This window comes from Lutra lutra, chromosome 5 (assembly GCF_902655055.1).
Source record: "Lutra lutra chromosome 5, mLutLut1.2, whole genome shotgun sequence".
Lineage (NCBI taxonomy): Eukaryota > Metazoa > Chordata > Mammalia > Carnivora > Mustelidae > Lutra > Lutra lutra.
The window spans coordinates 62,386,434-62,406,921 of record NC_062282.1 but is presented as its reverse complement, the minus strand read 5'-3'; the positions used below and the strand labels follow the sequence as shown (position 1 = coordinate 62,406,921).

At 37.3% G+C, this 20,488-nt stretch overlaps 1 protein-coding gene across 3 annotated transcripts in view; it reads left to right on the top strand.

The window, feature by feature from the left end:
• Positions 1–20,488, top strand: part of UBTD2 (ubiquitin domain containing 2) — a 62,532-nt gene that overhangs the window by 14,958 nt on the left and 27,086 nt on the right. Inside the window, exon 1 of one of the 3 annotated variants that reach the window (XM_047730817.1) lies at positions 3,586–3,671. The exons of the other annotated variants lie outside the window; for them this stretch is intronic. The gene's annotated coding sequence lies outside the window, so the exon portion shown is untranslated. Of the gene's footprint in view, positions 1–3,585; positions 3,672–20,488 lie in introns of those variants that run through there. 3 annotated transcript variants of the gene reach the window in all.

The window sequence follows — 20,488 nt, the reverse complement described above, 5'->3', positions numbered from 1 at the left end:
TGAGAGAGGGAGAAGCAGGCTTCCCGCTGAGCAGGGAGCCCAATGTGGGGCTTGATCCCAGGACCCTGGGATTGTGACCTGAGCCTAAGGCAGATGCTTAACGAATGAGCCACCCAGGTGCCCCAACTTGTTATATTTTTGCTGAGCATTTTTGAGTTACTTTTTGTAATGAGAGAATATACTAAGCAGGTGCACCTGAGCTTATTGTGACAATTAGTGGAGCCAGATATGCAAGGTGCTCTATTAGTGTGTTCACTGGTTCAGTGTTACGTGAGTGGACATGTATGTCACTGTAGTAATAAAAGGTACTGTGTAGAGCTCTGGTTTTCCCAGTCAGTGACACATTTCAAGAAGTTCCCTAAGTTTCATATGTGCATAGGGATGGTAAGAGAAACTTCATTCCACTGTCTCCATGATCAATTTCATAATGAACATGTTTCATGATGGCGTGTATGTTTGAAATTTTACATTTGATGGGTGGGTGCTTGTTATTATTATTCTTAAAAATAACAAATGGGGCATCTGGGTGGCTCAGTTGGTTAAAGCATCTGACTCTTGGTTTCATGATCTCAGAGTCTTGGGATTGAGCTTCCTATGAGCCCCATGTCGGACTCCCTACTCACTGGGGAGTCTCTCCTCCCTCTGCTGCTCCCTCCGCTCAGTGCGCTCTCTTTCTCTCTGAAGAAAACTTCCTTAAAAAAGATTGATTTATTTATTTCAAAGAGAGTAAGAGAGAGCACTGAGCGGAGTGGGAAGGAGCAGAGGGAGAGTGAGAAGCAGGCGCCTCACTGAGCTGGGAGCTTGATGGGGGGCTGGAGCCAAGGACCCCGAGATCATGACCCAAGCTAAAGGCAGATGCTTAACCGACCACCAGGCTATCCCATAAGTAAAAAAAACTTAAAATATATACATATTTATATATTTTACATATAATTTGAATTCTGTTTGTAGAACTCTAAAGCATCAGGTGTTTTGTTCCCTTGAGTTCTTTGAAACCAGTTTTTAAAATTAGGTGACTAGGGACACCTCAGTGGCTCAGTCAGTTGGGCATCTGCCTTCAGCTCAAGTCATGATCTCAGGGTCCTGGGATCGAGTCCTACATCAGGCTCCTCACTCAGCGGGGAGTCTGCTTCTCCCTCTCCCTCTGCTCTACTTCCTCCCCACAGCTCATACTCTCTCTCTTTCTCAAATAAATAAATAAAATCTTTAAAAAAAAATAGGTGACTAGGTCCTAGAAAAAATTTTTAGCACATAATTTCAATCGGTTTTTCTCTACTCTGAGAATAGGTATACTGCTGAGGGCATTGTACTAGATATTTGAAGTTTCAAACAATTACTGAAAAAATAATACAATATTAATTAAGTTTACACAATTTAGAGAAGTAAAATGCTACCTAAATTAATTTTAACACTGAGAGAGCTTGAAAAACAAACAAAGGAAAGGTAAAACATTAAAAATAGTGAAGGTAGGGGTACCTGGCTGACTAAGTCAGTAGAGCATGTGACTCTTGCTCTTGGAATCATGAGTTCCAGCCCCACAGTGGGCGTAGAACTTACTTAAAAAATAGTGAAGGGAATCAATAAGGTGAAGACTGTTGTGTCTGTATTACTAATTGCAGTCTGGTTATATAGATCTGGAAGTTTGATTTGTCTTTGCCAGGAATGAAAAGGGTAGGGACAAGTCTTCCGGTGATCTTTCTCTTCCAGAGTAACTTTTGGCTTCATAATACACTTTGTAAGTGAAGCTGTTTCATTATTTAAGATGTGGACTTTACCTCTCAGCCCATTTGAAGCTAGAAATCCACCTTAGCACTGTTAGGCCTACTCCTCTGACACAGCTTCACTTTTCTCCTTCCTCTCTTGGGCATGAAATATTTCAACTCTTTGCCTACAGTTCAAAATATTTCAACTCTTTGCCTACAGTTAGGGCACGCTTGTGTTACCTTTAAACTTTGAAAGGTCAGGGAGGAAGTGCTTAACGGAAAAGGAGTTGACAAATGAGAACTTGTGTTTGAAAGATATGACTGTGGATTATGAAGGAAGAACCAGAATCAGATGAGATGCTAGTAGGTGAGGTCTGGTGTCTGTCATATTTGTAGTCCAACATTCCTGGACTAGATGGAGATGAAACATAGAAGGAATGTCATTGGAGGAGCTTTGCACCTAGTCAGCAGAACGTGGCTTCTTTCCTTTACAGGGGCTTTGACCTATTTACTTGGAATGTAAATATTTGCTGTGAAGTGCTTTTTTATTATAGTTCTTAAAAATAGTGTGGCCCCCTCCCTTTGTTGAGAAATTGCTTTTAGAAATTATTTATTTTCTTGTTTATTTCCTGTCTTACCTCACCACATTGTAAGCTCTGGGAAGTCAGGGGGGTCTTGTCTGATTTTTTCCTTATTGTATCCTTAGAATCTAGTATAATTCATGATATGTATTCATCTGTGTATGCATTAAATAGTTCCTGATGGGCTAAGTAAGTGAAATAATGAATACATAGTTGTGACTGTTTTATCACTTGGAAAATGAAAAGTTTACCACTTGGCTTTAATTATTTAATTTGATTTTTGAATGAAATTATTTTACTCGTTCCTTAGTTGTACTAAAGCCCATTATCTTTAGGGATTCCTCACAATAATTAACTCTGGGATAGATTCTTTTTTGCCCATTTGATGAAAGGAGGCAGTAATCTAATTTGCTTATTAAGGTCTCCCTGCTTATTTTGTGTTTATTTGTGTGTTATTTTCTTCTGTCATCCTTAGTAAACCTAGTCATGATTTGAATTGCTTTGCATATGAAAAGAGTTAATTATATTTATTGCCCACTCAGCCCAGTAGAATTGTTAGGCTGCCCTTGAGCTGAATCTGTACTTACGTTGAGTGCAGCAGAAATTCAGTTTTCACATACAGCCTCGAAAGTATTATATTAATGGGGAGTAATGAAGGCACCCTTTATGAGTTCTCTGAATTTAGGGGTTTTTATTTGTTTTGTGGGTTATTTTCAGCAGACATTTTTGGGGATGTTGGAGGAGGGCAAAATCTAGGGACAAGTTGTAGGATGAAACTCATCTTTGAAGTATTTAAAGATTAAGTGTATTTTGGGGGTCTAAACCATACTTTTCCATATAAAAAGTATAAGGAGCTTATGTTTGAGGGGAAATCCATTTAATTGTGCAAGTACAATGTTATAACATGTAACTTTTGTAAGACATGCCTTGTGTTATATGATATTTACTAATGCAATTATGTTTCATACTTTCATCCTATTTTTGTTTATCAAAATCTCCCTTCCTGGCTATGTTATTTGCACAACAAACTGAGTATACCTGTGTAACATACTTAAACTTGTATGTAATATCTCAACAGGGCCTAGTGAGTGGCATGTAAGTAACAGATTTACATAAGAAATACTTGTTGAATGAGATCTTAAAGTCATTAAAATAATTGCTTTTTGGTGTTTAAGGCTCACAAATATAATTAACAAATATGTGAGAAGAGCCTTGACTGTAATATATAATCTTTGTTACAATTTTTTATTTTAAAAAAAATCTTCATATTTTCTTGATTCTTACAAGAACCCTTTGACTTTAAGGAAAGATGATGTTTCACAAAGGAGGAACCTCAGGCACAGAGAAGTTTTGATCTGAATAAGGAGTAAAAGGAGTATCCCAAACTGTAAGCTCCGTCTTCTGTTTTTTAATTCAGTGTCATCTCCACAGATGATGAGGAGTTTGGGTTGACTTTTCTTTCCTTGCCGCAGAAGTATGTGTGTTTTTCCTTTCTGGCAATAAACATAGTTGAGTTGAAGTTAATGGAATGTGTTTCTTAAGGACTCTTATGTTCACTCTTGTGTCCAAAATGGAGATGGTAGCAGTAAAAAATGAGGTGGGTAATTGTCTTCAATCTTAGTCAATAAATTATATTGTTTTCACAAGGCAGAAATTCTGAACTAAGATCTTAATTATCCAGAATTTGATTAAATGGAAAAAAGTATTAATCTCATTCATCTTTTGTGCCCCTCTTTTTCACTTTCACCTGTACCTCCTAATAGAGACTGATTGTTTTCAGCTTAAAATTCAGTTTATGCAAACTTGACTTGAATTTAGCAGTTGAGCTGTGTGGGGAAACAAGTTTCCTTAAGGTCCTTGAAGTACAAGAAAAGAAGGATTTGTCTAATCTGAAGAAAGCTTAATAAAGTTTTTCTAGGCCTATGCTCTGAAATCACCCTTAGTATAGAGTATTAGAAAATCTGTCTCAGATCATAAAGTGGTGATCGCCCCAAGGGGTGAGTTGAAGGAGATTACATGAAAGTTCTTTCTGATTATTATATCTAGCACTTAAAGGATGGGGATTGGAACCCAGAAGTGAACGAGTATTTGTATTTAAATTGTCAACATATGAACATTTGGAACCACCTTCTGGTTTTATAGTTGATAAAGGGAACAGAGACCATCTATCTCCTGAATGTGTCTTGCTCAGTCAGAACTGGGAGGGCAAACCTCTGCTGGTCCCCTAATATAGTTTCATTATGGTAGCTTATGCTCTTTGGCAGTCACCAATCTATTTCTGCCTTGAACTTTAGTTACCCTGGAAATAATAATTTTAACTTGGTGATTAAAAAGATTTTGGGTCTTTATTCATTGTCGTATTGCCAAAAATTAACACATAGGGCCTATTGAACACATCCTTCTATGAATTTGGATTTTGCTGCTCTGGGTTTGTGATGGTTGCATGATGGCGTGGATGCCTGTCTCTTATTAAATGACTCAAGTTGTTTATATGTCCTTTAACGTCTCATAATTTTGAACTGAAAAATTGAGATGTGTGTGCCACCACATAGAAATAGGACATAATGAAAGCTAACTTGAGAAACAATAAAATGATACCCAGTACTTCTGGAATGAACATTGAATGAGATACTTCAGCTGTAACAAGAGAATGGGGAGAGTTGCTTATCTGTTACTGAAGCAAGCTACCCTTGGAAGCAAAGAGACTGTCTTTTTGTATTGGACCTGTCATGGAGTAGGAAATAGGTTCTTGTGTTTGCATTTTTGTTTTCTGTATACCAATACTGAAGATTCTGACTTGAAATTACAATGTAACTGCATAGGGCAAAGAAATGACTAAAAAACATTTAACTTTTTTTTCTGTAATGGTTGATCCTTAAGCATTTTAAGATGGGAATAATAAATATCCTCATTTTAAGGATAAATTTCCTCATTTTAAGGTGCATTTCAGTGGTAAAGATAATTTTTTTCAGTTTGGAATAAGCATGAATACTAAAAGCCTAAATACTAAAAGTGTGAGAAGTTCTACCATTTATTAAAGAGGGAGGAAAAAGAAATTTTCTGATGAGACATTGAGGGAGATTAAAGAAAATTAGGATGTAGAATAAAATTCAGTTTCCACTGAGAAATAGTTCTGCTTTAATAATAGGTAGTATCAAACACATTGGCAAGTTATTTTTGTACTGAAGTCTTGGGGGAAATGCTATACAATTTTAATGAGTAGGAAAGTGTTGACTAATGATGTCTTTGCATTTATTCCTGATACTGTCTAAAAGCTACTTACAGCATTGCTAAACCGGTCAGAAGTTCAGACTGGAACATTTGTAAGATTGCTTTCTAGTTAAGAAAGGAGAGTAATTGAAGCTCTTTATTCCTATATGTGACATGTTCATTTTATATATACAGTATATATAAAAATATAGACATACACAAAATATATATTATGTATGTATTATTTTTTGTGTATTCATTCTTATATATGGTCTCTTATGTGAGAACTTATTTAGGACTAATCTTTTCTTACTGTATATATTTATTGTCATTTAAAAAACTTAAAAATAGGGAGCGCCTGGGTGGCTCAGTGGGTTAAAGCCTCTGCCTTCGGCTCGGGTCATGATCTCAGGGTCCTGGGATCGAGCCCCGCATCGGGCTCTCTGCTCAGCTGGGAGCCTGCTTCCTCCTCTCTCTCTGCCTGCCTCTCCGTCTACTTGTGATCTCTCTCTGTCAAATAAATAAATAAAATCTTAAAAAAAAAAAAGTAAATCACATTTATCCTTCCACCTAACAAACATTTTGGTGTGCATTCTTTCATACTCATGTTGTATACTGTATGTATAAAAAAAGCAAAAATCATACATTAAGAGAAATGTACATTTTGAAGTCACTGTAGCTATGCTTCTAGAGCAGTTAGGCTTTGAGAGTTTGACTTTACTCATGTTCTGGGATATAATGGAAATGTCATTGTTAGGTTTTCATTTCGGGAGAGATTATCAGTATTTTTTCTAAAATTAACCTGGCTCTCTGTTTTGAAAGTTAAGAATTAGTAGAGTCACCACAATGAAGTGAGAGATGTACTTCTTGGGACTTAATCTGAAGAAATGCAATGTAAACTAGAGCAAAGGAAAAACCTTGCTATATAATTGAGCAAGTTTCCCAAGGCATTTTTTGTGTGCAGTTTGTGAGAGTATGTATTCCTTATGACATTACTTCCTTCCGAACAATGTACTTAAATAAGCTAAAAGTAAAGCTTGGTGTTTTGTAATATTAATAGCCATAGATGCAATTTTAAAGAATTAAGTGACATTCAAGATCTGTTTTTTCCTGTGACTCTAACCCCAAGGCGGTACAGTTTCTAGTAGTTTCTGTTGATTGTTTGCATCAAATATCACTTTCTGATAACTTGGTGGAGAGAGAGATTTTGATGATTGAGTCCTAGTTCTGCTTTACAGATTTTGTTGCAAAATCTTGTACAAGCCAAAATACCATTATGTTCTATGAGTCTATTGAACATACTCTTTGATTCTGACCTGTTGTAGAAAGTAAGAGGGCTTTGACTGCACTTAGAAGCCCATTAGAAAAAAAAGGACTTGGCAAATGAGTATAATTCAAGTAAAGTGCATTTACCCACATTTTGGCCAATTTCTCAAGCAAAGGAAACTTTTCAGATTGAAAATGGAGACCCCCTTGAGTAGAGTCTTACGGATCACCGGTGGCTTAGGAAACATTTTGTACTTTTCTTGGCAGCCGCTCGGGACGGCATCGACGTGTTTTGGTAACTGGTGTATGCTGTCTGGGAGGTAGCATGCAGCTTGGGCACTGAGACCCATGCCGACCTGCTGTGCCGGCCTAAGCACGGTTCCACACCTTCGTCACAGATTGTTGTGACCTGACAGATTGGTTATCATGTTGATTTACTTTGGAAGGGTAGGTGAACGTTGAGAATCCAGTAACTCTTTTTTTTTTTTTTTAAGATTTTATTTATTTATTTGACAGAGATCACAAGTAGAGAGAGAGGCAGGCGGAGAGAGAGGAGGGAGCAGGCTCCCTGCTGAGCAGAGAGCCCGATGCGGGACTCGATCCCAGGACCCTGAGATCATGACCTGAGCCGAAGGCAGCGGCTTAACCCACTGAGCCACCCAGGCGCCCCAGAGAATCCAGTAACTCTTAAAGCGATGAGACAGTAAAGGCCTGGTGGCTAAGAGTATGAACCTTGGAGTCAGTCTCCGTTTGATCCCAGCTGTAACATTTAGCTTTATGATCTTTGGGAGATTTTTATTTGTATTAATTTAACAGACATTTAGGTATTGTTTTTTTATATATGCATGGCAATGTTCTAATTGTGTCTCTGAGAAATAGTACCCCATTAAATCTTTGTAGCAATCCAATTAAACTTATTTTATTATTGTCATCTCCCTTATCCTCCTCCCCACTTAAGATATTTTGGCTTTTAAGTTTTCTTCCTCATTTTAAGACAGAGATTATACTGGAGTTGAGAGCGTTCAGTAGGACAGTATATAGATAGCACTCTTCACAGTGGCTGGGCCATAGTAGCATTCTCTGTTGACCTACTATTTCTGAAAAAAAGCAATATTTTGTGGCAGACTGCTTCTTTCTATACCTGTGATGCTACAATCAGAGTGATAGGGGTCATTGCCTGTGGGTACTTCTAAATCCTTACAGGAATATTCTTGCAAATTCCTGAAGAATTTTGAGGTGGTCAGGGAAAGTCTTAAAAAATCTAATTCCATCCAGACACAGCCTGCACCATTATAGGGCCCTGGGTCTTTGCAGCCTTAGTGAGATCTCGGTTAATAACATGGTTGCTCTCCCAAATCCAAATCTATTTCCAAGGGATTGTCAAAAGGTCACAGGTCTTTTTTGTTTGTTTTACTTTATTTTAAAATATGTCAGACTTAAAGAAAGTTGCAAAAATGGTAGGAGGAAGTTCTGTATGCCCTTCATTCAGATTTTCCCAAATGTTACATTTTATCACATCTGCTTTATAATCTTTCTTTATATATATGTACATATGTTTAAATACTTACATTTTCTTGAACCATTTGATAAGTTGCAGACAGACAGGAAACCTTTTGACTCCAAAATACTTCAGTTAGTGTATAGTTCCTAAGAGCAAATACATTCTCTTATATAACCACCATATAATTATCAAAACCAGGACATTAATATTGATATAATGCTAATATTTGCTCTGTGGACTTCAGGCAATTTCATCATTGCCTTCACTGATATTCAAAGAAAATCTCCCAGGATCATGCATTTTGTTTAGTTGTCTACTTTAGTCTACTTTAATCTGGAGCTCTTCTGGAGACTTTTCTATCTTTCATGATTTTGTTATTTTGAAACATACAGATACAGGCCAGTTATTTTGCGGTGTTCATTATTTAAATTTTTCTGATGTTTCATCAAGCTTGCCTTCCTCATGATTATGTAGTTGGGGCAAGAATACCACAGAGATTGTGTCCTTCCCAGTGCATGATGTCAGGAGTCACATAATGTCTGTTTTCCCATTATTGGTGAAGTTAATTTTGATCAGTTACGGTTCCAGCTAAGTTTCTTCATTGTGAAGTTAATAACATTTTTCCTGTGGAAATAATAAGTATCTAGTAGGAAGATTGAGTTTATGTAAATATTTTGTTTCTTATCCAATAGATACCTCTTATATCCATTGATAATTGTTGCCTCAAATAATTATGGTGGTTGTCAAATGGTGATTTTTTTAAATGTCACTTTTATAATTATTAATAATTTTATATATTTTAAAAAATATATTTGAGAGAGAGTGAGAAAGAGCGCATAAGCAGGGGCAGAGGGAGAAGCAGGGAGACTGATGTGGGGCTCTATCCCAGGACCCTGGGATCATGACCTGAGCCAAAGGCAGTCGCTTAACCCACCTAGCCACCCAGGCACCCCTAGAATGTATTCTCTCTCTCTCTCTCTCTCTTTTTTTTTTAAGATTTTATTTATTTATTTGACAGACAGAGATCACAAGTAGGCAGAGAGAGGAGGAAACAGGCTCCCCGATGAGCAGAGAGCCCGATGTGGGGCTCTATCCCAGGACCCTGAGACCATGACCGGAGCTGAAGGCAGAGGCTTTAACCCACTGAACCACCCAGGTGCCCCCTTTCCTGCTCTCTTTAAGCAATAGTAAGAGTTTCTTAGTTCTTACCTTGTCATCTTCTTGATCTTAGGGGGAAAGCTTTCAGTGTTTATTGAGTATAATGTTAGCTGTGGGTTTTTTTGTGAAGACCCTTTACCATTTTGTGGAAGCGCCCTCCTGTTCTTAGCTTTTTGAGTGTTTTTATCGTGAAAGGATAATGGGTTTTATCAGGTAACTTTTTTATTCAGAGATGATTGCATGTTTTTTTCTTCATTCTTTAATGTGGCATATTAATTACACTGATCTTCCTTTTTTTAAAAATAAAGATTTTAGGGGCGCCTGGGTGGCTCAGTGGGTTAAGCTGCTGCCTTCGGCTCAGGTCATGATCCCAGGTCCTGGGTTCGAGCCCCACATCGGGCTTTCTGCTCAGCAGGGAGCCTGCTTCCTCCTCTCTCTCTGCCTGCCTCTCTGCTTACTTGTGATTTCTCTCTGTCAAATAAATAAATAAAATCTTAAAAAAAAAAATAAAGATTTTATTTATTTATTTATATGACAGAGAGACAGCGAGAGAGGGAACACAAGAAGGGAAGCAGGGGGAGTGGGAGAGGGAGAAGCAGGCTTCCCGCTGAGCAGGGAGCCTGATGCAGAGTTCATTCAGGGTCGATGCTGGGCTCATGCAGAACTCGATCCCAAGACGATGGTATCATGACGTGAGCCCAAGGCAGATGCTTAATGACTGAGCCACCCAGGTGCCCCAGTTACGTGGATTTTCTTATGTTGAACGAGTTGCATTACTGGGACAATTCTACTTGATTGTGTGGTATTTAGCATCTTTTAAATATGCTATTGAATTCAGTTTGCTAATATTATGTTGAGTATTTCTGCATTTATCCTCTTAAGGCATATTGGTCTATTGTTTTGGGGGGTGTTTTTTTTTGTTTTATTTTTTGTTTTGGGGTTTTGTTTTGTTTTTTTGTTTGTTTTGCAGTTATCTTTGGCTTTGGTTAGGGTAATGCTGGCCTCATAGAATGAGTTAGGAAGTGTTCTCTACTTGTCTATTTTTTGAAAGCATCTGAAAAGGATTGGTGTTAATTTTTTAAATGTTTAGTAGAATTCACCAGCGAAGGCTTCTGGTCTTGGGCTTTTCTCTATTGGGAGGTTTTTGATTACTGATTCCATCTTTTGTTATAGGTCTCTTATTATTGTTGTTGTTGTTGTTGTTTTTCTTACTCCTTCTTCCTCCACCACCTCCTCCTTTTCTTTTTCTTCTTTTTCAAAAAAAAATTTTTTTTTCCAGTAATCTCTACACCCAGTGTGGAGCTCAGACTCACAACCCCAAGATCAAGAGTTGTATGATCCACTGACTGAGTCAACCAGGTGCCCCTCTTTCTCCTTAAGTCAATTTTGATAATCTGTTTCTGGGAACTTGTCTGTTTCACCTAGGTTATTTAATTTGTTGTTGTACAACTAATTGTTTATAGTATTCCAGTATTATAATCCTTTTTATTTCTGTAAGGTAGTAATAATAACTGTACTTTTGTTTGTGATTTTAGTTATTTGTGTCTTCTTTCTTGTTCTTAGTTGAGCTAAAAGTTTTATTTTGTTGATCTTTTCAAAGGACTAACTTTTGGCTTTATTCAATCTCTTTTGTTTCTCTGTTCTCTATTTTATCTTTGCTCTTATCTTTACATTATCTTCCTTCTGCTATCTTTGGGTTTACTTTGCTCTTCTTTATTTTAGTTCCTTAAAGTGTATAGTTAGGTTATTGATTGAGATCTTTCCCTCTGAGCGTTGCTTTTCTGTATCCCATGAGTTTTTGTATTTTGTGTTTTTGTTTTCATTTATCTTTTCTCATTTCCCTGTGGTTTTTTATTTGATCCATTTGGTATGACTGTATTGTTTAATTTCCATATATTTATGACTTTTCCAGTTTTCCTTCTTACTGGGTTCTATCTTCATTCCATTTTGGTCAGAGATTATATGTTGTATGATTTCAATCTTAAGTTTATCGAGACTTGTTTTGTGGCCTAACTTAGTAGTCTATCCTAGCAAATTTCCGTGTGCACTTAAGAAGACCATGTATTTTACTATTTTACTATTGTTGGGTAGAATGTTCTATACATCTATCTATAAGGTTTAGTTCACTTATAGTATTGTTCAGGTCTTCTGTTTCTTTATTGATGTTCTGTCTAGATATCCTATCCATTATTGAAAATGGAGTATTCTGCTTTCTAATTATTGTAAAACTTTCTCCCTTCACTTCTGTCTGTATTTCCTTCATATATTCTGGGACTCTATTGTTAAGTGCATATATGTTTATAATTGTTATATCTTCCTGATGGATTGACCTATTTATTATAAAATGTCCTTCTTTGTCTTTAGTAAAAAAAAGTTTGTGTTAAAGCCACTCCAGCTCTCTTTTGGTGACTGTTTGCATGATACATCTTTTTCGATTTTTTTGCTTTCAACTTAAGTGTGTTTTTCAATCTAAAGTGTCTGTTATGGACATCATATGGTTGGATGATGGTTATGGTTTTTTTGTCCATTCTGTAATTTTCAACATCTTTTTTTAAGATTGAAAAAAATTTTTTAAGTAATCTGTGTACCCAATGTGGGGTGAACCTACAACCCCAAGATCAAGAGTTGCATCCTCGGGCGCCTGGGTGGCTCAGTGGGTTAAGCCGCTGCCTTCGGCTCAGGTCATGATCTCAGGGTCCTGGGATCGAGTCCCGCATCAGGTTCTCTGCTCGGCAGAGATCCTGCTTCCCTCTCTCTCTCTCTCTGCCTGCCTCTCCGCCTACTTGTGATCTCTGTCAAATAAATAAATAAAATCTTTAAAAAAAAAAAAAAAGAGTTGCATCCTCTATTGACTGAGCCAGCCAGGCACCCCTGTAAATTTCAGCATTTAATTAGAATGCCTAATATTTATATTTCATATTATTACTAGTAAGTAAGATAGGACTTACACCTGCCATTTTGCTATTTTTTTTTTTTGCTACATGTCTTATTTCTTTTTTCTTCTATTAATGCTTTATTTTGTGTTAAATAGATATTTGCTAGCGTATCATTTTAATTCCCTTGCCATTTCTTTCACTATGTATTTTTTTTATTTTTTTTTTTTAAGATTTTATTTATTTATTTGACAGAGAGAAATCACAAGTAAGCAGAGAGGCAGGCAGAGAGAGAGGAGGAAGCAGGCTCCCTGCTGAGCAGAAAGCCCGATGTGGGGCTCGAACCCAGGACCTGGGATCATGACCTGAGCCGAAGGCAGCGGCTTAACCCACTGAGCCACCCAGGCGCCCCCTTCACTATGTATTTTTGAATCATTTTCTAGTGGTTGCTCTGGAGATTATAATTAACATCTTAATTTTTAGCAATCTAGTTCTAATTGAAAGCAATCTAATTTCAGTAGCATATAAAAACTTTAATGTAACCCCTTCCCTTCCCTCTTTGTGCTGTTATTGATATATAAATTACATCTTTATACACTTTATATATTGTATGTTCATCAGCACAGATTTATAATTATTGCTTTATACAATTGTCTTTTAAATCAGATAGGAGGGGCGCCTGGATGACTCAATTGGTTAAATATCCAACTCTTGATCTTAGCTGAAGTCTTGATCTCAAGCTCAAGAGTTCAAGCCCTCCATTGGGCTTCATGCTGGCTGTGGGCCCTAATTAAAAGAAAAAAATCAAATAGGAGAAATAATTTCAAGTCAAAAATATATATTTCTTCATGTATATTCAAGTACTGTCAAGTACTTTATTTCAGCCTGAACGACTTCCTGGTATTTTTTGCAGAGCTAGTCTGCTAGCAACAGATCCTCTCAGTTTTTGTTTATCTAGGAATGTTTTACTTTCTCCATAACTTTCAAAATATACCATTTGCTGGGTATAGAATTCTTAGTTGACGCACTTTTCGTTATTTTGAATTTGCCATCTGATTCCCTTCAGTCCTTCATGGCTGCTGCTAAGAAATCAGCTGTTGAACTTTTTTGAGAATGTCTTGTATGTATGAGTTCCTTCCTATTCTTTCAAGATCTCTGTATATTTGGTTGTTGTCAGTTTAATTATGATATGTCTAGATAGGGATTTCTGAGTTTGTTGATCTACTTGCTATGTAGATTGATGTTTTTCATCAGATATAAGTTTTGTGCCACTTTTTTTTCCAATACTCTTTCTAACTTTTTCTCTACCTTCTAGGACTCATGTTATGTGTATGTATATTGGTAATCTTAATTGGTTGCCCTTGTCAAGATCTCTTGAGGCTTTGTTCATTTCCTTTCCTTTTTTTTAATGTTTCTCAGACTAGATCATCTCAATGGACCTATCTTCATGTTCATTGATTCTTCCTCCTTCCTGCTCAAATCTGCTATTGAGTCTCTCTAGTGAATTTTTCATTTGTTATTGCACTTTTCAACTCCATGATTTTAAAAATAATTTTTATCTCTTGGTGGGTAGAGGAAGCAAAATGGGTAAACGGAAGTGGGAGGTACAGGCTTCCAGTTATGGAATGAATAAGTCACAAGAATAAAAGGCACAGCAAAGGGAATATATTCAGTTGATATTGTGGAATACTGTCAGTGATATTGTAATAGCATTCTGTGATGACAGATGGTAGCTATACTTGTGGTGAGCATAGCATAACAAATAGAGATATTGAATCACTATTGTACACCTGAAACTAGTGTAACATTGTGTCTCAACTATACTCATATTTAAAAAATAATACTTTCTATCTTTTTTTTTTTTAAGATTTATTTATTTATTTGACAGACAGAGATCATGAGTAGGCAGAGAGGCAGACAGAGAGAGAGGAAGGGAAGCAGAGAGCCCGACTCAGGGCTTGATCCCAGGAACCTGGGATCATGACCTGAGCCGAAGGCAGAGGCTTTAACCCACTGAGCCACCCAGGCGCCCCAACTTTCTATCTCTTTATTAAGAGTTCTCAGGGGTGCCTAAATGGCTCAGTCAGTAGAGCATATGACTCTTGATCTTAGGGTCATGAGTTTGAGCCTCACGTTAAGTATGAAGACTACTTTAAAAAAAACAAAGACTTAGTTCTCATTCTTTTAGTTCTTTACACATGGTTTCCTTTAGTGCGTTGAACATATTTAAGATAGCTGACTTAAACTCTAGTAAGTCCAAAGTCTGGACTTTCTCACTGAGTTTCTGTTATCTGCTTTCCTTCCTCCTTGTGTGTGGGCCATACTTTCCTTGCATGACTCAACTTTTTGGTTAAAACCTGAACATTTACAACCCTTCAAATCAGAGTCTTCTCCTTCAGGGTTTGTTATTGTTGTTGCTTTCTCCTTTTTTTTTTTTTTTTTTTTTTTTTTAACTGACTTTACTGAACTAATTCTGTAAAGTTTGTGTTCTTTATTAGGTGTGGCCCCTGAAGTCTCTGCTAGTTAGCTTAGTGGTGAGGTAATGATTGGATATATTTCCTTAAAAGTGCAGAACCAGTAACTCTCTCATTCTTTGCTACATGGCTCTGTGTTCATATTGGGACTCATCTTTAAAATTCATCTAGTTTACTGCTGTGCCTTAGCTCTTACTTCCTGCTGTTACAGAGTCTTAGTGTCAGAAGTGAGACCTTAGCACATTCTTGGTCTTTCCTGAACATGTACAGAGCCCTAGATATGCACAGTCCTATGCCTGTGCAGCCTTTTAGATTCCTAGAAGTATGTAGAGATTTTCCGGACATCGCATTCCCCAGCTTTGAACAGTTTTTCTTGCTTGACCCAAATGTTTCACTACCACTTGGAGGTGCAGTGTTAAGCAATTTCTGCTTATTGTTTTTGACAAATGCCCCCAGAAAAGGCTGCTTATTCTGGGAGAACTGTAAGTTAGGTAAAATAAAGACAGGCTCTATGAGTAGTATTTCCTAGAGAACTTCCACATAGGCCAAAAAATGAAAGGTTTTTCATTTTGTTTTGTATTTTTTTTTTTTTTTTTTGCAAATGGGGCTCTTAAAGAGCTCCAACCCTGTTCTGACCCTGACCCCTCCTGTGCCTGTGGTGCTGGTGGCTTTTACTATGATTGCTCTTTGTTGGTTTCCAATGTTACCTTGCAGCTGGGAAAAGGGGGATTGGTCAAGGGCATGTTAAAATACCACAAAACTCATGGTTTTTGCCAGAATAGCACTTTTTTCTTTTCTTTCCTTTCCTTTTTTTTTTTTTTTTTTTTTTAAAGATTTTATTTATTTGACAGAGAGAGAGAGATCACAAGTAGGCAGAGGCAGGCAGAGAGGGAGGGGGAAGCAGGCTCCCAGCAGAGCAGAGAGCCTGATGCGGGGCTCGACCCCAGGACCCTGAGTTCATGACCTGAGCAGAAGGCAGAGGCTTAACCCTGAGCCACCCTGGGGCCCCCACACTTTTTCTTAAATAAGAAAGAGTACATGCTCCCTGGGTTGTAAGAGGTCTTTGGTTAATTGCCAGAGTTCTGAAGTTTATTTTGACAATATTCTCATTGTATTTGTAGAGATTTTTAGAAATCCTTACTCTACCTTTCTTGGTGATAGCACTCAATTATTTTGTAAGGAGAGCTGAATAATAATTTAAAATATCTTTTATATTTATCCATGTAGTTAACCATTTTTGGTGATCCCCATTCCTTTGTATAGATTCAGATTTTCATCTGTTACCGTTTTCTTTCTGCCTAAAGGACTGTATAACATTTCCTGTGATGCAGGTATGCAGGTGATAAATTCTTTCAGTTTTTATATGCCTGATAAGGTCTTTATTTCATCTTTGCATCTATGTTTATGAGGCATACTTGTTTGTAGTTTTTTTTTTAATTTGTCTTATTTTGTTACCAGTGCTGTTGTGGCCCCATAGATTGAATTGGGGAGTATTCCTTTCTCTTTTGTTATCTGAAAGGAAGATTAATTACATCATTTCTTCTTTATATTGATAGAATTCAATAATCCCATCTGGGCCTGGATATTTTTTGGGAAGTTTGTAAAGACAAACTTAATGTCTTCTACAGAGGTAGTCAAGTTAATTAATTCTTTTCTCCTCAGTGAATGTTACTCTATTATCCCTTGAAAATCTGCTGGATCTTCAGTGATGTTCCCTTGGTCATTCCTGATGTTGATAATCTTTTTTTTAAGATTTTTGAGAGACAGCTAGAGCACAAGTTGGAGGAGGGGCAGAGGGACTGAGGGAAGCAGACTCCCCACTGAGCATGAAGCCCAATGTAGGGATTCCATCAAGGACTCTGAGATCCTGCCTGAGCCACCCAGGTGCCTGATGTTGAGCATTTTTTTCTTTTTTTTCTTGGTCAATCTGGCTAGAAGTTTATCAGTTTATTGACTTTTTTTTTAAGGCTTTTGCCGTTATAATTTTTCTCTTTTTTCTGTTTTCAATTTCTTTGGTTTCTGCTTTTTATTACTTTCTTTATTAAACTTTGAGTTTAATTTGTTCTCTTAGCATTTTAAAGTAGAAGCTTACATGGTTGATTTGAGACTTTCTAATAGAAGCATTTTAATGCTATAAATTTTTGTCTAAGCAGTGCTTTTTGGAAGCATCTTAAAATTTTGATATATTTTCATTTTCATTCCTTTCAAAGTTTTTTTTGTTTTTGTTTTTGTTTTTTTTAGATTGTATTTATTTACTTGACAGAGAAACAGCAAGAGAGGGAACACAAACAGGGGGAGTGGGAGAGAGGGAGAAGCTGGCATCACGCCGAGCAGGGAGCCGGATGTGGGGCTCCATCTGAGGACCCTGGGATCATGACCCAGGCTGAAGACAGACACCTAACAACTGAGCCACCCAGGCGCCCCACTCAAAAGTTTTTTTTTTTTTTTTTTCAAGATTTTATTGATTTATTTGACAGAGAATACAAGCAGAGGTAGCTGTAGGCAGAGGGAAAAGCAGACTCCGTGATAAGCAAGGAGCCCAATGCTGAACTTGGTCTGAGGACCCTGGGATCATGACCTTACCCGAAGGCAGACACTTAACTGACTGAGCCACCCATGTGCTCCTCAAAGCATTTTCGGACTTCTCTTTTACCCATGACTTATTTGGATGTTTTGTATTATTTAATCTCTAATAATTTTAGGATTTTTCCAAATAACTTTATGTAATCAGTTTCTAATTTAATTCCATTTATGATTGTAAAGCATATTTTATGTCATTTCTGTTCACTTAGGTTTTTTTCTTTAAGATTTTATTTATTTGACAGAGATCACAAGAAGGCAGAGAGGCAGGCAGAGAGAGGGAGAAGCAGGCTCCCCGCTGAGCAGAGCCTGATACGGGACTCTATCCCAGGACCCTGAGATCATGACCTGAGCCGAAGACAGAGGCTTAACCCACTGAGCCACACAAGAGAAGGCGCCCCCTTCTCTTAGGTTTTGTAGTGCCTCTCTTGGTGTGAATGGTATATGTGCCCTTGATATGAATATATATATTTTCCTTGTTGGGTGAAATGTCCTAGCAACGTCATTAATGTCAAGTTGATTAATAATGTTTTTGCTGTCTTCTGTATTATTGATTTTTTGTCTTCTTATTCTATTAGTTACTTGATTGAAGAATGTTGAGATACCCAAGTATAACTGTGGGATAAAGGTCTTATTTCGCCTTTAGTTCAGATTTTCTTCATATACTTTGAAGTCCTCTTGTGTGTTTTTTTTTTAAGATTTTATTTATTTATTTGACAGACAGAGATCACAAGTAGGCAGAGAGGCAGGCAGAGAGAGAAAAGGGGAAGCAGGCTCCCTGCAGAGCAGAGAGAGCCCGATGCGGGGCTCGATCTCAGAGTCCTGAGATCATGATCTGAGCCAAAGGCAGAGGCTCAACCCACTGAGCCACCCAAGCACCACTATTGTATTCAAATCATAATTGCTTCTCAGTGTTTGGGTTTTCTTCCAAAAAAAATTATTGTGAAAATATTCAAAGATGAAAAAAGTAGTAAAACAAACACTTGTGTACCCTTGTAGATTTAGTAGTTAACATTTTGCTATATTTACATTTTTCTCTCTCTCTTAAAGATTTTATTTATTTATTTATTTATTTATTTATTTATTTATTTATTTTAGAAAGAGTGTGTGTGTGTGTATGTGTGCATGAGCAGGAGAGGGGCAGTGGTAGAGGTAGAGATTCTCAGACTCTGCGCCGATTATGGAGCACCCCCACTCAGGGCTCAGTTTCACAACCTTGAGGTTTTTCCTTTATCCTTTGTATTTCCTGTAAGTAAGAAGTTCAGATTTGAAGCTTAATTAGATTCAATTAAACATTTTGGGTAAGAATATTACATCTTTGTTTTTTATACTTCATACTACTGTGCATCAAGAGGTTAAGTCTAGCTGTTTGGTTCAAGTAATGAGTGTCAGATATCTACAGTGTAATTTTTCCTCTGTGATCCTCTGATGGCTTGTTTGTTCTGTTACCCAGGATGTTTTAATATATCTATTGATGATCCTTACCCTAATCAATTTTGGGCTTGTAAAGAATGATTCTTTTAAACATGTCATTCTTCCTTTATTACTGGCATTCTTCAGTAAGAAAGAGCCTTTCTTGCATCGCCTGGGTGGCTCAGTGGGTTAAAGCCTCTGCCTTCCACTCAGGTCATGATCCCAGGCTCCGCAGGGAGCCTGCTTCCTCCCTTCTCTCTCTCTGCCTGCCTCTCTGCCTACTTGTGATCTCTCTCTCTCTGTCAAATAAATAAAATTAAGAGCCTTTCTTCTCTCATCTCCCCCTTTTAGTAGTAGTAAAGATTCATGAATTTTACTTATTCAATATATTAAAGTCAATTCTAGTCAATTTTTATGCTCCAAAATTGATGCAGGTGTTGTCTCCTTCAGACTGTCTCCTTTGTGCTTTTGAGGTGATCTCATTTGTCATTCGAACACTTTCTTGTTCTCTCAGCCAACTACATGTCCCAGGCTTGCTTTTAATTTTTCCAGCCCTAATCATAGCACTAGCCATTTCTCCAAATGCCCTAGGACCTTTTATTTGGGTGTGGTATTTAGAACTAAAATCTGGGAGTGAGGTATGTTTATTACTACTGGGTTATTATTTCTAAGCCCTTTTAGTCAACAGAGCTATAAAATACTTTTTAAATTATGAGTTTATATTGATATGTACAATTCAAAATTAACCTAATTTTTTTCTTTTTATTTTATATGTTTTTATTTTTATTAAAAATTTCAGTTCCTGGGGCGCCTGGGTGCCTCAGTTGGTTAAGCATCTGCTTTCAGCTCAGGTCATGATCTCAGGGTCCTGGGATGGAGCCCACATCAGGCTCCCTGCTTAGAGGGGACCCTACTTCTCCTTTCCTTCTGTCCACCCAACCCCAACCCCTCCGTCACTTGTGCTCTCTCTCAAATAAATAAAATCTTCTTAAATTTCACTTCCTTAGGTGCCTGGGCGGCTCAGTCGGTCAAGCATCTGCTTTCGGCTCAGGTCGTGATCCCCGTGTCCTGGGATCGAGCCCCACATCGGGCTCTCTGTTCTGCAGGGAGCCTGCTTCTCCCACTCCCTCTGCCCGCCACTCTGCCTCCTTGTGCTCTCTCTTTCTGTCAAATAAGTTTTTAAAAAATTCAGTTCCTATTGATATTAATATAATTTTTTACTTTATCCTACAGTAAATGTCTAGTGTTGCAGAATTATAGTAATTAGTATTGTACATGAATTCTTAGCACTTAAACCTGCTGAGTGAAGTTAAAGATGTCTTTTGTAGTTGATTTTTTTGTTTGATTTTGTTCTGAATATGTAAAACATTTACAATTTTCCAAAAGTCAAATCTGTATAAAAAACTATACTCAGAAGTCTTGCTCCCATCCATCCCTTCTATCCCACAGCCCTTGTAGATAACTGTTTTCATTAATTTCTGGTTTATCCTTGTAGTGTGTGTGCATTTGTTTTTGTTTTTTACAAAACCAAATATATAGAGAGAGGTAGTTGTTTCTCCTATTTCCTTAAACAAAATGTATCACTATATATGTACTGTTCTGTCTCATTTATTTGAGTTGATTATTCTGGAAATTTCTCCCAATTTGAGTTTCCGCAGTTCTCCTTTATTCTTTACAGTTGCATTATATTTCATCATATGGTTGTACTGTGTATATCCATTGGATTGCT